Source organism: Alligator sinensis, unplaced genomic scaffold, assembly GCF_000455745.1.
Source record: "Alligator sinensis unplaced genomic scaffold, ASM45574v1 scaffold432_1, whole genome shotgun sequence".
NCBI classification, from domain to species: Eukaryota; Metazoa; Chordata; order Crocodylia; family Alligatoridae; genus Alligator; species Alligator sinensis.
In genome coordinates, this window is record NW_005841998.1 from 903,322 (window position 1) to 920,054 (window position 16,733).

Here is a 16,733-nt window from a genome sequence, read left to right on the forward strand (position 1 = left end):
TGGTCACTGAGGCGGGTGGGGGTAGGGCTCAAAAACAGCTTCTTTGCAGGCAGGCTGTACTGTTATGGGAAGTGCAATGCCAAAAGTTGTTTTTTTTCCCAATGCTTTCTTTGCAATGCACCATTTGCTTTACAAATATCCTACATACAGAACCTTTTGGAGGGTTTGCTGACTGTGCTCCCCTCCCCCGGGTCCGCTTCAACCTGCTCCCCACCACCCCGGAGAGAGCATGGTCATTTAAAGTGTGTGGGCAGATGTTTGCAGGGGAAATAGTCAGAGTCATGTACTTCAAATTGGCAGTGTGGGAACTTTAAAGCTCATTCGATGAGCTGAAGTTAAAGCACCCTCACCGCAATTTTGTAGCACAGGGATGCTGAATACACAAGACACTGAGGCTGGTGGAGCCTGCACACTTCCAATAAAAATGAGTAAAATGGGCCAAACATTTAGTCCCTACTCTCATATGTTCTGTATAGAAAGCAATGGTAAGCTGTAACATTATTGCAGTATTATTTAGTGATTGCAGTTATTTAGTTATTGCAGTAATTAAAATCATATTATCCCTCTGGTTTATACCTAATAATAAAATCTAGTTGTGGGTATATCTAGAGCACTATGTGCACCATAGATAAAATCTACTAAGCTGACATTAAAAATATTGAAAGATAGTTAGCTGTGTTAGTCTGAAGTCAGGCAGAAGGCACCTTGTACACTAACTAAATCACAGATGTATAGCATAAGCTTTTGTGAGCCCAAGTTCATTTAATCAGATACTCTGATTAAGCGAGCTCAGCTTCATGAAAGCTGTACATCTGATTTAGTTAGCCTATAGCATTAAAAATATTGGCAATTATTGCTTTGCATTTATTTTGTATAATTAAAATAACATTGCTTATGTATTTGTGAAACTTGCTGAAACAAACTTTAAATTACTTTTAAAGCTACAAGTTATTAATGTTAACTATACCTGTGCAGCCTCTACCACAGAACCAAAATGCATTCAGGATTATATTACTGGGTGGGAACTGCACCCTTAGACATGACAGAAAAGATTGACTCTGCAGAATTCACTACAGATAAAAGAAGCCTCTGCCATTTGTTGGCAGGCAAGCTAAGGAAGTATGGGCTGGGTGAATGGATTGTAAGGTAGATAGAAAACCGGCTGGATCAGTAATCAATGGCTCAATGTCTAGCTGGCAGCCGGTATCAAGTGGAGTGCCCCAGGGTCTGTCCTGGGGCTGGTTTTGTTTAATGTCTTCATCAGTGACCAGTAAGATGGCACAGCGTGCAACCTCAGCAAGCTTGCAGATGACACCAAGCTGGGCGAAGTACTAGATATGCTGGAAGGTAGGGCTAGGATTCAGAGTGACCTAGATATATTGGAGGATTGGGCCAAAAGAAATATCAGTGGGTTCAACAAGAACAAGTGCAAAGTCCTGCATATAGGACAAAACAATCCCATGCATCGGTACAGGCCAGGGGCTGACTGCCTGGGCAGCAGCTCTGCAGAAAAGGACTGGGGGGTTGCACTGGACAATAAGCTGAATATGAGCCAGCAGCGTGCTCTTGTTGCCAAGAATGCTAATGGCATACTAGGCTGCATTGGTAGGAGTGCTGCCAGCAGGTCAAGGGAAGTGATTCTTCCCCTCTATTCAGCACTGGCGAGGCCAAATCTGGAGTACCATGTTCCATTTTGGGTCCTCCACTACAGAAAGGATGTGGACAAATTGGAGAGTCCAGTGGAGGGCAACAAAAATGGTGAGGGGGCTGAAGCACGTGACTTCTGAGGAAAGACTGAGGGAACCGGGCTTATTTAGTCTAGAGAAGAGGAGACTGAGAGGGGCTTTAATAGCAGCCTTCAACTACCTGAAGGGAGGTTTGAAAGAGGATGGAGCTAGACTGTTCTCAGTGGTGGCAGATGACAGAACAAGGAGCAATGTCTCAAGTTGCAGCAAGGGAAGTTTAGGTTAGATATTAGGAAGAATGTTCTCACTAGGAGGGCAGTAAAGCACTGGAACAGGTTACCTAGGGAGGTGGTGGAAGCTCCCTCCTTGGAGGTTTTCAAAACCTGACTAGACAAAACTTTACCTGGGATGATCTAGATGGGGATGGTCCTGCTTTGAGCAGGGTGTTGGACTAGATGGTCTCCTGAGGTCCCTTCCAATCCTAATTTTCTACAATTTTATGATTGTTGCTCATAGAGTTCTTCTTGAGCTCAGTAGCTACAGACTACTTTGTCTTCTAAGAGAGGTATATCCCCTTACTAATAGGTCAGGAATATGCAGACCCTTAATCATACATAATAATCACACAATTGGGAACAATGTTGACAATCAACCAGAGGCTGTAATTCTTTATAACTTTTAATTCTTCCTTGGCTGACTGAAAGATCAGTATACTAGAAAAATTGTTCTAAAAATCTGTAGTCCAGAGTTATGTCTTTCACTGGCTGACAGAAATATTTTGGAGAGCAGTTAAGGAGAAGAGAATTTGGGTTATACAGATCAGAGATCAGCCTACTCAGCAACATCTGATGACTGGGGAGAAAGAAATGGTACATTTTAACATAAAAGTAACAGAAAAAGAGTTACTTTGGTATTCTTTATTGCTCTAGTAATAAGAGGAGCTCTCCATATTCCCCAGGCAATAATTGTATTTTGCTTAAATTGGCCAAAGCTTAAAGCTTGTTAACAGAAAGAAGTTAAGCTTGTACCATTCACTATGTGGAGCATAGCTATTCAAGTCAAGCATTACTGCATACCACTGCATTGCACTGTATTGAGGTACCCTCAGTCTTTCCAGTATCCATCCATCCAGACCTCTTCCAAAAGCTTTGGGCTTACTGTGTGTTGATGAGTTCACCAATCGCAAAGAATCTGACAAATAACATAGCAACATCAAACCTCTGTGAAACAGCCAAGAAACATGATCCTGTTTCTAGCTTACAGCCTTATCCAGAAAATTTGTGCTGATTGTTCACTGTGGCTTTATTTAGAGAGAAGGCACATAGCCCTCTTTAGCTAAGAAAGAGAAAATCTGATGCAAACCCTGCCCTGTTTTTAATACTAAACAAAATAAATTAATTTCAACAAATGTGGAGTTCAGTTGTCAGATGCCAACAGAGAAAGTGGGAAGGGTCAGAGAGCATTATTTTCGTAAACATGACATGTCTTAACTTCTGATATAGCGTAAGTAGACTAAAAAGAAATACATCTAGACTACTAAAAGAGTAATATTGATTTTTTTTTTCCTGAATGTGGGACTCTCTACACATCTTTCAGTCCCAATTATAGAAGTACTGTAGTATTATAACTATCCTAAGGGCATCATATAATCCCAACATAGATTTTTATTGAGCACTAGCTATAGGGGTCATTATCAGATCGCAGATGGGTGAAAGGACTGCTTTAAAATCATACAGGAGATCACTTTGAGCATCACTGGACACATGCATTCTAATGTATTAATATTCACTACTATTGCATTTGCAGTGAAATACTTATCATGAATTACTGCTTTAGTTTCAGTTAAGGAAGAAAAAAGGTAGCTTTCCAGTAAAATTACAATTCCTATCTCACAACTCTTGGAGATTCATGAAGAATAAGCTGACTTATTCTCTCTTGCTTCAAGAAGCACAAATGCTTACTTTCTGCTTTTTAAGCCTATGACTAGAATGCAAAGAATAATGGAGAGTTACCCAAGAGGATGGGGCAGAGTAGGACTGAGGAACTTCTGAAAGCTGTCTAGCCTTGGAGTCTGTTATTCTTCACAGCACATATTTGTATCACAAGACCACTTACCAGACACTGCTGAGGGCTTGATTTTGCTGTGCATTATTTAGGCCATAAACACTTAAAGCACTACAAAAATAGAGCTTTATGGGGATGTGCACACATGCAGAGCCCTCTACCTAGAGCACTACAAAGTTACTGTGAAGGCATGCTCCAGCCAGGCGGTGATAAAGTGCTGCTGTCTTACTTTCCTGCCCCCCATGGGAAGCCTGTCAATGAGTGCAGCTACTGGCAGCCTGCCCTCTCCCCTCCTTGTGGGGACCAAAAGTGAGGGGCCTCCCTGGCAGAGGAGAGTATAGGCTGTGTTTTATATTTTCTGTTCCAGGACCAAGACTCCCAAACCAGACTGGAAGCATCTGCTGTCAATGACAGGTCCCCCACTCTTCCACACCTAGCGGTAACAGGGGTGAGAAGAGCTTCTTTTCTTGGCCCTAGGTCTGTGACTGAGAGCCACTGCTGCTCCCAGCTGCCCTCTGTGCTGTTCAGGCTATTGCCACACGTGGTACAGGTAGCTCTCTCTGCTACTGCTGCTCCCTGCTGGTTGTCTGGCAGCCAGATGCCTTTTCCTCCTCTCCCCTGGGAGTGGGAAGGGAGAACAGAGCACTATGGGAGGCTGGAGGACTAAGAGATCCCCTGTAGTGCCACATGTAAATATCTGCAAGTTACAGGAGGCACTACAAAACAACATTACAAAGAAGTTCCTGTTTTTTGTGGTGAATCAGTCATTTCTGTAGTGTTACAAACACTCTGATTGTACACACATAGTGCTGTATGGGCATATATACATATGTGAGGTGTGTCCACAGCTTTAATTTTGCTAATCAGATTGGCCTTCAAGACTATAGTCAAAGTGTTGTGGCTTTGAGCTGTGCAATCATGGTTGGAAGAGACAGAGCACATTTGGAACTACTTATTATGTTACCTGAGGATTCTGACTGCTCCCAAGATGTTCGGATAATCACACTGTGCTGTACACCAGAAAATACAGGAAAAAAGGATTGAATGTAGCGATAAATAATAAAAAAATTAAGGCACTCCAGGGAAGCTGTCTGTTTTTCCAGCTTCTGAAGCAGAAAAATTGATTAAACATACCAGAAAAAAATATTATGCCAGTGGATATAAGGATGGAAATGTTTTGCATTTTCAGCTAATAGAAGATAAACATGACTTTACATTCTGATTGTCAAACATGGAAGACAAGACAAACTTATACATTATTCTACATCAGTCTGATTTTAGAGGAATTTCATAAGATCCTGTACAATTTCACATTATGTTACCATTTTCCAGCAAGTTTGCAGCTGCTCAGTTTATCCCAGGTATATAGATGTATACATGATTCTCTAATAATGAATAATTAGTTGCATTTCATATCATACAAGGATCTAAGAAAGGCCCTCCATAAATAAAACAGTATACAAAACTTCTAAGTATTATTTAGCCTTATTTTACACATAGGGAGAAAGAGGAACAGAAAAGCTGCAGCTTGACCAAGGAAATCTGTATCTGAGACAAAAATAAGTCCAGAAGTAATGACTCAGAGTCACATGCTTTAACCACTAGCCAATGGTTTTCTTTATCATCATGAGAAATAAACTAAACTGCTGGACTTAGAATATTACCAGACATAGTTCATTATCAAGCAGTTTTATAATAATGTTTTTAACTCCTACTTGACTCAAACTAAACTGTTACAGTAATATCAATGAGGGAGAATGAAATGGATGCCATTCCCCTTTACGGTCCTTTGCTTAAAGTCTCTTCACTTATACTACCATAAGAGGTTGTTTTCAGGGTAGTTGTTACCCAACACATACATTCCAAACTGGTTTAGGATTCTTGTAGAGATATTTGACTGAATAGCTACTGACCAGTTCCAGGTATGTTTTCTTCCCTTCTGTGGCATTTCATATTTTAACAATTTCCAGTAGATTATTTTGATTGCTTGTTGTTCATTCTGGTAGAAGAGAACTGTGCTGCAGATCTGAGATGAACAGCAGTGGCTACAGAATTTCTGGATGACAAAGATCAGGAATGTTCTTTCCTGAAGGTCTGCACAGAGCTTACCTGAAAGCTGCAGCATCAGCACAACAATATGAGAACTCCCTAAGGTTCTCATATGTGGCCATCACCATCTAGATAGAACCTTGCTATACCCAAAGGGAACGTCTACATGAGACATTTACTGTGGAGTAGACTAATCAGCTATGCAGTAAATGTCTCAGCGTCTATATATGCAGGACTATTAGGCTGGAGTAAACTAATAAACTCTACAGCAGGGTAGTACTTGTAAATACTAGTGCTATCCTGCTATGGAGTTTTTTACTCTGCAGCAGTGCATATGTAGACACTGGAGAGGCTGGCTGGGGCACAAGAGTACTTCAATGCAGGGGCTGCCTGCTGGCTAGCCCCATACTGAAGCACCCTTGTGCCCCAACCAGTCTCTCCTGAACATGCTGAGCCTGGTCAGAGCAGCCCCAGGCTGGCAGACTGACCCCTTGGACACGCTGCCAGCCAAGGCTGCTCCAACCTGGCTCAACATGCTGCGGTCCTGGGCGCATGTGTAAATACAGTGCCCAGGAACAATAAACTCCGGCATGATAAGCACTAGATTTTATTGCATCATATTAATATGTACATGTAGACACATCTAAACGCTATCAATCAATGGTAACAAATTTGGTATGAGCAGATTAACTGTTGGGGCAACTGTGTTGGAGGTATGTAGTACTAAAAATAAGGTATTGTATCATGTATTACAAGGTTTGCTAATCCATGGGGAATTATTGACAGCATAGGGAAAACTGATGGCATGTCTATTCCTATTCTGTCCCAGAACTCTGAATTCATAAAGAGAAAGGGGTACTTCTCTGTTGTGCTCTGGGTGACTGTCAGGGAAGTTTTCTAACTTTATCATGGGGTGGTTGAGAAAGTAATGTGATGCTCAGATCTTTAGGACCTCATGGATATTTTCTTAAATTTAAAAAATAGATTTGTTCTCACAGCTACCACTATGAATATCAATGGTATTGAAATCCCCCCTCTTATTCTGAGAGACCTTGCATATCTTCTACTACCCTGGCTGATGAAGCCTTTTACTGGACCTTTGTGCTGTAAAAAAAAATGACCTAACTATTGTCTCAACAGCTGCCGAATGACACTGGAGCATGTATCTGCGGGGATAGCACTTCCTTAAGGGGATGCTGAGTCATCTGACACTATTCCCATAACCTTATGGAGAGGAGCTGTATTGGGGTCTTTGGGGTAAACTCCTGTTTCCCCAATAAGAGTTCTCTACAGTCTGTTGAATGGGGTTTATAGCGACTTGGGAGGGGATGGGAAAAGGAGTAGGGTTACCATATGTCTGGGTTTTCCTGGACATGTCCTCTTTTTGGATCCTCTAGTCTCCATCTGGGTACTTTTTTGAAATCTGAACCAATGTCTGGGATTTTGCTCCATTCAGCTGGTGGGAGCAGGGGCAGGATGATTGGAGGTAGCAGGTGCACATGCGTTTGCACATGCATGCATACATGGACAGCATGCAGGCAGGTAGGGTCATGGGAGCAGTCCCAGCAGCTGGATGCAGGTAAGTTTGTGGTGGGGAGGTTTGTGTGTGTGTATCAGGGGTGTGTGGAGGGGATGGGTGTGTGAGAAGGGCGGGTGCCTCCCTGTGCTGGAGGAAGATGTCCAGGCACTGGGGCTGCAGCAGGGCAGGGTTGTGGGGGAAAGAAACAGAGGGAGCCCTGTGAGGGCAGCAGGGAGCTCTGTGGCTGGGCTGGCAGCACTGGGGCTGGTGCCTGTGCTTGAGTGGCCAGGCCAGCCTAGAGATACTGCCTGCCACTACCTTGTCTGCCTATGTCCGTAGACCAACACGGCTACAACCTACACCCCTGTAACCCTAGAAAGGAGTTTTTACAGAAAAGCTGGTTGTGAAAAAATTCTGCTTGGCTAGATTTCTGGTCATGGGCCTTCTCTGCCAGCTCCTGGGTTTCTGCTTTGCTTCTTTCTCACCTGGAGAAACCCTCTCCATTCTTGAGCTGCGCAGCTTCACTTTAGAAAGGTGCTAAAAAGAGGTGCTAAGAGTTTGCCAAACATTTCCACTTTTTTCTTTTCTCTCTCCAACTGGTCAGACTAGCTGATAAGGCTAGTATCCCTGAGGGTTTGATCTGCTCAGACTTCAGAACCTGGGTAAAGTGAGAAAAGTAACAAGCTGTTGCTGCTCTATGTTCACTTACCATGGCATCAAAGGAATTAGTTCCACGTTTATTATTCCCTCCTTTATTTTGGGATACTATCCTAATAGTGTCTTTCCAGTATTGGAAAACTCTGGCTATAAGTCATTTTTCACCTTACTTTCCATAGTTCTTGGAACCCAGATGTAGTGAACTCTACATAATTCTAGGACAGGGGAGGCAATTATTTTGGGCGGAGGGCCACTTAGTGAGTTTTGGCAAGCTGTCGAGGGCGGCATGGGTAACCCCAACTCTTGACAGGTGCCCCGCCCCCTGGTTGCCATCTTGGGACTGGAAGTCCCGCCCCTGATCTCTGACCCTTGCCAGCAGAAGTCCCTGCCCTTGCCCCTGGAAGTACTCCTTTGGAGAAGAGGATTTGCCATCTTAGAACCGGAAAAAAAAAACAAATTATGTACTAAAAATCAAATACCCATAATGTTATATTTTAATTCAATTAAAAAATATATTTTTGTCCTGATACCTGTGTGTTCGTGCTTTATATGTAGAAGTGATTCCATAATAGCTCAAAATGTAGTCTTACTCCTGTATAGTGTGTGGGGTGTGCAGCGGTGTTGGGTAGGTATGGGTGAGTGGATGGATGTGGGGCTTGTGGGGAGTTTTGGATGTGTGTGCGTGTGTATATATGTGCATGTGGTATTTGTGGGATGTGTGATTGTGTCTGGAGGAGGGTGTGACTGTGGGGTTTGCAGGAAGGGTTACAAGGGGGAAGCCAGCTGGGCCTTTGCTGCCTGAAGCCTCATGGCCGCGTTTGCACTCTGGTGGCTCCTGCTGCCACCAGGAGGCTGGGGGCTGCCGGGGAAGGGCCTGTCAGGCTCGGGGGGCAGTGTGGGGGGCTCCTGGAGCCACTGGGGCGTGGCATGAGTTGGTGGAGATGTGGTCCAGGATGCAGGAAGCCCAAGGAGGTGGTACAGAACTTACATCGTATGCCTGGGGCTTGGGGCAGCAAAGGTCTGGCTGCCCCCGGGACTGGCCAGGAGCTTCCAGGGTCCCTTGGGCTCCTCGCAGCTGCAGGAATTTCTGGAGCAGAAACTTGGCCGCAGCTCCGCTCCCGCTCCTGGCGCAGCCTCCCCACACTGGCCCCAGAATGGGCAGTGAGCTACTGCTGGACCCCTGTGGTGCGGAGAGGCCCGGGCCTTCCCCCCCTCCAGGGTGGCAGCACCGACTGGAGCCTCCTGTGGTGGGGGGCAGCTGGGCCATTGCTGACCCAAGCCTCAAGCGCAGGATGGAAGTTCCGCGCTGCCTCCCCGTGCCCTAGGCCACGTCCCCACCAGGTCATGCCACCCCCAGCAGCACCAGGTACTCCCCGTGCTGCCCCCAGGGACGGACATGGGGGTTGGGAGCCAGCGACAGCCAGGCAGTGCCCCGGGTCCAGTGCCGGCAGGGCCCAGAGCAGGATGGCAGGAGCCCGGGGCACAGCTGGCTGGGCTCTATGGAGCCGGGCTGGGCTGCCCCAGCAGGGAGAGAGGGGAGCCACCACACTCTGGGCCTCACCAGCGCTGGCTCCTGCATGCCCCCTCACTCCCAGCCTTCCACCTCAGCCCCGTGGCCAGACGGGGACCAGCATGTCCCCTGACCCTGTCTTACCTGAGCTTCCCGCTCCGGCACAGGCAGGAACAGCCTCATGGTCCTCCAGCTGGGGTGCGGCGGGGTAGCGGGGCTCTGCTCTCCTAGGGGCCTGGTGTGGTTTCCCGTGGGTCCTACTGCCTCTGGCTCCTGTCACTTTTGACAGGAGCCAGAGGCAAATAAATATTGATTTTAGAAACATTTCTAGGGGCCCCATGGGCCAGACAGAATGGCCTGGCCGGCCGGATCTGGCCCACAGGTTGTATTTTGCCCACCCCTGTCCTAGGATGTTCCTAGTGAGGGATTGGCTGCAGTAGATTGGAGGTTTGACTGGTTACATTGTGGTGTTGGTTTGCATGCTACAACAGTGCAGTAGCAAGCAGGGCTCTCAACAACATGGGGACTAGTTTAGCAATTGCTTTTGCACCTTTGCAAGTGATCTTGTAGTGAGACATGGCCTCGGGCAGGCAGGGAAGACAGATTTCTTTTTCAAAAGCAGGTTAGTTATTGTATTAGCAACTCAGAAAAATCCTGGGATTGGAGGATGTGTTTTTCATCCTGGTGGCAAACAAAACAGAGAGTGTTTGTTTAGGAAGAAAATAAGATTCCAGCAAGATATGCCATGATGTTATTTACTAGCCTATTTGACATTCTGTATATTTGGAAAGGTGCAGCTACCTATTTTAGAACCAGCAACAGGCTAGCCCTGCCTTAGCCTATTAGGGCCTTTGTATATGTGGCAAAGGGCCCTTGTATATGTGCTGAAATTGCCCCTTTTAGTGGTTTAATTGCCCTTTTTAGCGATTTAATTGCGTCACAGTTTACATGTACAGCAGCATATTGTGATTAAATTTCATCACAGTGTACACAGGGGGCGGGATATTTCGATTTAACTGACTTTTTTGTGTAGCAAAGTAAAATACATCCAGTGTATTTTAGTTTGCTATGTAACAAATTACAGTGATACATCCAGAGATGGCAGTGGGGATAGTGCACAGAGCACTGGAAACCCAGGTGTGCTCAGGGAAACTCGGGCTTGGCGGGCTTCCAGCACCCCGTGCACCATCTCCGCTGCCTTTTCCTGCTGCCAGCACACCCAGCCACCCTCCTGCCGCTTTCCTGCACTGCCCCAGGGGAAAGCCAACCTGTTTCTGGGTGGTCCCAGGCAATGCAAAGGTGGTAGGGACAGTGCACAGGCCACTGGAAGCCCACCAAGCCCAAGCTTCCTTGAGCATGCCTGAGTTTACAGTGCCTTGTCCACTGTTGGATTAGGCCAGGTGCTGCGTGCAAGCTGGGGCAGCACCCACGCAGCTAGCACACTGCCCAGGCAGCCCTAGGGGTTCTGCTGTTGTGGAGGGAAGCACTGGGACTCCCCACAGCTCAAGGGCTGCTCAACCCAGAGGAAGCTCACATGGGCAGGGTCCACCGCACAGGAAAAAAAGTTAAAAAGAAAAAGCAGCAAGGGGCCTGTTTTGTTTTTTTTTCTCTCGGCAGAGCCTGCCCGCATCTCCCACAGCTGGGGAGTGAGCTGCCAGCGGGCTGAGGTGGGTGCTGCCCGAGGGATGCCACCACCATGGAGGGTAGCACTGGGCCCTCCCGCAGCTCAGGGCTCGCTGGCAGCATACCCCACAACCATGGGAGAGGTGGCCAGGCTCTGGGGTTAAAAAAACAGGATTCAGCCCCTCACTGCTTGTTTTTTTTTTCCTTCGACACAGCCTGCCTGGGGTGGGGGGCATGAGCTGATGGGGGCCATCACTGTTCCGTCCCTAAATAAAAACAGTGGGTTTTCAATTGACACAATTAAAAACCCACTGTTTCAATTTAGGGAGAACTAAACACCGAGCATGTGTACTGTCATGACCCAATGATTGTGTGTGCGCTTCGGCACTGCAGAATTATTTCCCGCCACATGGAGCTTTCTTTGCACGGTGCAATTCTCAGCTGCAGAGAGAAAACCCCGGTGCAAAGGACTTCCCACCACCCGTATGTAAATTTGTTTCCCACCATTGGCTGTTTCTAAATTATTCCCACGTGGCGGCTAGCGATTGGCTTGCTAGTCGTATAAGAAGTTTGAGCAGTTTCCGCCCAAGTTGTAGAGGACTCCACAACCATCTCGTGGGGACTCTGAGCACGCGGCAGAGTAATAGAAACTTTGTGTGTGTCTCAGAGGAGTTCGGCAGCCTGATCATCCACCAACCTCTTCCCGTCTCGTTCATCAAATTCTTAAGACGTATCTACGTTTTTTGCGCGCTCGTCAAGGGTATCCAGAGCTCTGTCGTGTTTGTTTTTGCGGAGCCTAGCAAACTCTGTGTGTGTGTCTTCGGTGGAGCCTAGCAAACTCCACTTGTGTTTGTCTGTAACTGCAACTCAAGAAAGTTTTTCCTGCCTGCACCACGACCACCTATGGTGTAAGTAAAACAATCTTTAATTAACCGCTATGAGTCTGTGCCTAATTCTAGTCCGTCGTGCAAAAGTACCCGCCCTACCATTGCGGGCTCCCAGCCACAGCCCGCTGTGCGCCCCCCGAAAGCCTCAGACCGCTCCCGGCCTGCACATGTACAAGCACTCTTATAGCGCTGACAATGCTCTGGACTCCATGTTAAATCCCCAGTAGATATCCCCAAGATTTACATTCAAATAAATGGAATCTTGCAATAATGAGCAATATGGAGTATTGATACCTTCTTGTTTGTATGTATTTTTATATTTTACAATTATATTTTTAATTGGAAAAATGTTTTTAATAATTTTACAGTGTTTAAAAGCTAGTCCTATGTTTCTTAAACTTTTGATACCTAAGGCATACTTTTTGGGGGGATTAAAACTGGTGGCACATTTCATTCTCACACCTGAAAAAGTGTATGTTATGTATATATGTATGTATGTGTGTCATCTGTGTGTGTGTGTTTGTATACACCCCGCCATCATATATATATAAATATATAGTTATAGTTATAGATACGTATGTATACATATATATATAAGTATGTATGTGACTTATGCTATGATGCTCAGCCATGGCACCAGTCCACGGCCCTGATCTCAACTATGGCCAGGGCCCAGTGTCACTGTATGGGGCTTGGAAATTTGGCAGCAGGGGAGTAATGGCAGTGTTTATTGCCACTATTCCCCCCGCTGACAATTTTCTGGACCTGTGGGAAGCTTTGTGGGCCAGCTGACATGGTTCCATGGACTGGATCTGATACTGATAAAGTATCATTTTTTGTGGCATTCTTCTACCACTTTCAAATGTGGCACATTCTTTAGGATTCACTGAGCTAGTCTTTCTACTTGGAAATGTAATCAAAATATGAAATAAGTCTAAAAAAACCTCATTTCCTCTGAGGTCTCCTCCGTATGATCGGCAGGCTGTGTCTGCTCAGGGCTAGAAGGCTGAGAGGCCATGGGCCTGAAACAGTGGCTATCCAAGTTAGGGTTACCATATACCCAGGTTTTCCCAGACATGTCCTCTTTTTGTGTCCTCCCATCTCCATCTGGGCGGCTTTTTTTAAATATCAGCAGATGTCTGGGATTTTGCTCTGCCTCTGCTTTCCTGTTACTTCCCGGCTTGCCGTAGCAAGGAGTTGCTTGGGGCTGGGGGAACAGGGGGCAGGGCAATTGGAGGCAGAGCCATCACATGTGTCTGCGTGCAGGCCCCAGCAGCTGCTGTGTGTGTGTGTGTGCGCACACACATGCACGCACGCACGCGTGTGTGTATGTGTGCATGCCTGCCAGTGCTGGGGCTGCAGCAGGGGGGGAGGCAGGGGAGGTGCCTACCCCTCTAGTGAGGGAAGGGGGTGGGGTTCTTTGGGGCCAGCTGCGTGGGCAGCAGAGAGTTCCAGGTCACGAATAAGGGGCACCACCAGGGCTGGGGGGTACAACGGGCTGCAGGTTGGGAGTGAGGGGTATCAGCAGGGATGGAGGGGCTACGGATTGGAAGTGAGAAGCATCAGCATGGTCTGGGGGCGGGGTACTGCGTATTGGGAGTGAGGAGCAGCAGCAGGGCTGGGGGGGAACTTTGGCTTGGGAATGAGGAGCAGGGGCAGGGCATGGGCATATCACTCCCCTCCCCACAATCATATGCCCCCTTTCCCTCTCCCCCCACAGTTGTTCCATTTTTTAAACTGGAAATATGGTAACCCTAATCCAGGTCTACTTCTGGATATTCTTAATTCTTTGGTATCTGGCAGCTTTCTTGCTGGTCCCCTTGAGGCAGCTCTGATTTGGTGTTGGTTCTGGAGTCACACACAAAGAGATGATATCTGATCATCATGATTCTGGAGTAGACAGGTATGCAGACTGGCTGGTCCTATGGGGATACTAAACAGTGTATAATGGCATCTGGAGGACTACCAAAATAGTGCATAATATAGATGCACTCACTGACTGAAGTTTCAAACAAGAATATGTGCTATCTCACTTGCTAATACATACTAAAAATTGCTTTGTGTGAACACACACAATTTCAACTCAGCTTTGTATAAATTAGCACTATCCCATGCCATATAAAGCAGCTTCTACTCTTTTTCAATTTAGCAGTTCTGTTATTAAGTTCTATATATATAACATATTTAGAATTTTCTAGTATACTCCAGAAAGGCTGTTTTTTCTATGTTTCCCATGTAACATCAAGCATCAGTTATAATATTCATTTTCTTTTTATCTATTATCCATTTTTCTTGCACACCACGCACCCACCAAATAAGACACACACCTTGTTTTAGAAGGCAGAATGTAGAAACAACATTTTTTCCTGAGTCATGGCCAACTGTGTAACACAGAAAAAGTCCTCATGGAAGCATAGAGTGTCCAGGAACTGTGACATCCCAGGAGACAGTCTGAATGAGACAGCAGGAACTACCTGGTATGGCAGGACAGCAACAAAACTAGGCCTCTTGGAAGGGCAGTAGCAAATGTCCAAGAATAGTGGTTGTTCCTTAAGGAGATGATCCTCCAAGCCCAAAGGGAGGTAATCCCAACATGGATCAAAGGGGGAAAGAGGACGCAAAAGCCCCCATGGCTCACCAAAAGAACACAGGACTGTCTCCTGGCTAAAAGGGAGGCGTACACCCAATGGAAGGGAGGGGCCATCACCAGGGAGGACTATACCTCAGTTGCTCGGGGCTGCAGGGGGGCGGTCAGGAAGGCCAAGGCGGAGATGGAACTGGGACTAGCTACCCAGATCAAGGACAAAAAGAAGTCCTTTTTTAAATACATAGGGGGTAAAAAGAAGGTACCGGGTAACATGGGGCCTCTGCAAGACACGCTAGGAAATCTGGTCATCATACCAGACGACAAGCTAACCTATTTAACAATTTCTTTGCCTCCACTTTCCTGAGCAGAGACCGGGTCATCCCCCCCACCGGGACTCCCGTAGGCCCCAGGGGAGGCGCACCCAGACCTAGGGTCAGTGAGGACCTAGTCAGGGAACTTCTAGAGGGACTGGACGTATTTAAATCAGCTGGTCCTGACGACCTCCACCCCAGAGTGCTGAGGGAATTATCAGAGGTCATTGTGGGACCCCTGGCATGGCTTTAGGAGCACTCGTGGTGCTCAGGTGAGGTGCCAGAGGACTGGAAAAGGGCCAATGTGGTTCCCATTTTGAAAAAAGGGAGGAAGGAGGACCCAGGAAACTATAGGCCAGTTAGCCTTACCTCAATCCTGGGTAAGCTTTTTGAGAGAATTATCCTGGCGCATGTCCATGAGGAGCCAGCAGAAGAGATTATGCTTAGGGTAACCAACATGGGTTCATTAGAGGCAGGTCCTGTCAGACCAACCTGGTGGCCTTCTACAACCAGGTCACAAAATCTTTAGACGAAGGGGTAGCAGTGGACATAGTCTTTCTGGACTTCAGCAAGGCCTTTGACCCTGTCTCTCACCCCATTCTCATTAAAAAACTAGGGGACTGTGGCGTTGACACCTACACAGTGAAATGGGTCACTAACTGGCTGGAGGGCCACACCCAGAGAGTGGTGGTGGACGGGTCATTTTCCACCTGGAGGGATGTGGGCAGTGGGGTCCTGCAGAGCTTGGTCCTTGGGCCCTTGGACAAGGGGGTAAAAAGCACCCTGTTCAAATTCGCAGACGACACTAAGATGTGGGGGGAAGTGGGCATGCTAGAAGGGAGGAATAGGCTGCAATCGGACCTAGACAGATTACAGAGGTGGGCGGATGAGAACAGGTTGGGTTTCAGCACTGACAAGTGCAAGGTACTGCATCTGGGGAGGAATAACCAGCAGCATACCTACAGGCTGCGGAACTCCCTTCTCGTCAGTGCAGAGGCAGAAAAGGATCTTGGAGTCATTATTAATGCCAAAATGAACATGGGCTGACAGTGTGGGGACACCGTCAGGAAGGCCAACTGCACCTTGTCATGCATCCACAGATGCATCACGAGCAGGTCCAAGGAGGTGATCCTTCCCCTTTATGCGACACTGGTCAGCCGCAGTTGGAGTACTGCGTCCATTTCTGGGCACCGCACTTCAGGAGGGATGTGGGCAACGTGGAGAGGGTCCAGAGGAGGGTCACTCGCATGATCAGGGGGCAGCAGGGCAGGCCTTACAAGGAGAGGCTAAGGGACCTGAACCTGTTCAGCCTCCACAAGAGAAGGCTGAGAGGGGATCTGGTGGCCATCTATAAACTGGCCAAGGGGGACCAGCAGGCAATGGGAGAGTCCCTGTTCCCCCAAACACTCCCAGGAGTGACAAGAAATAATGGTCACAAGCTGGCAGAGGGTAGATTTAGACTAGATATCAGGAGGAACTACTTCACTGGAACCAACTTCCAAGAGAAGTGGTGCTGGCTCCTACCCTGGGGATCTTTAAGAGGAGGCTGGATGAACACCTTGCTGGGGTCATTTGACCCCAGTACACTTTCCTGCCATGGCAGGGGGTCGAACTTGATGATCTGCTGAGACCCCTTCTAACCCTGCCAACTATGAAACTATGAAATCTGTTATTTCTTTACTGCAACTAGTTCTTTAGACAAATTCCTATAAATAATAAAGTATTGCTTCCATACCATAAGCCTCATCAAGATACTACACACTGGGCGCATCTACACATGCATTAATGTGCTTTTCCTAATGCACATTAAATTTAGTACCTCCAACGTGAAGTACTAAATA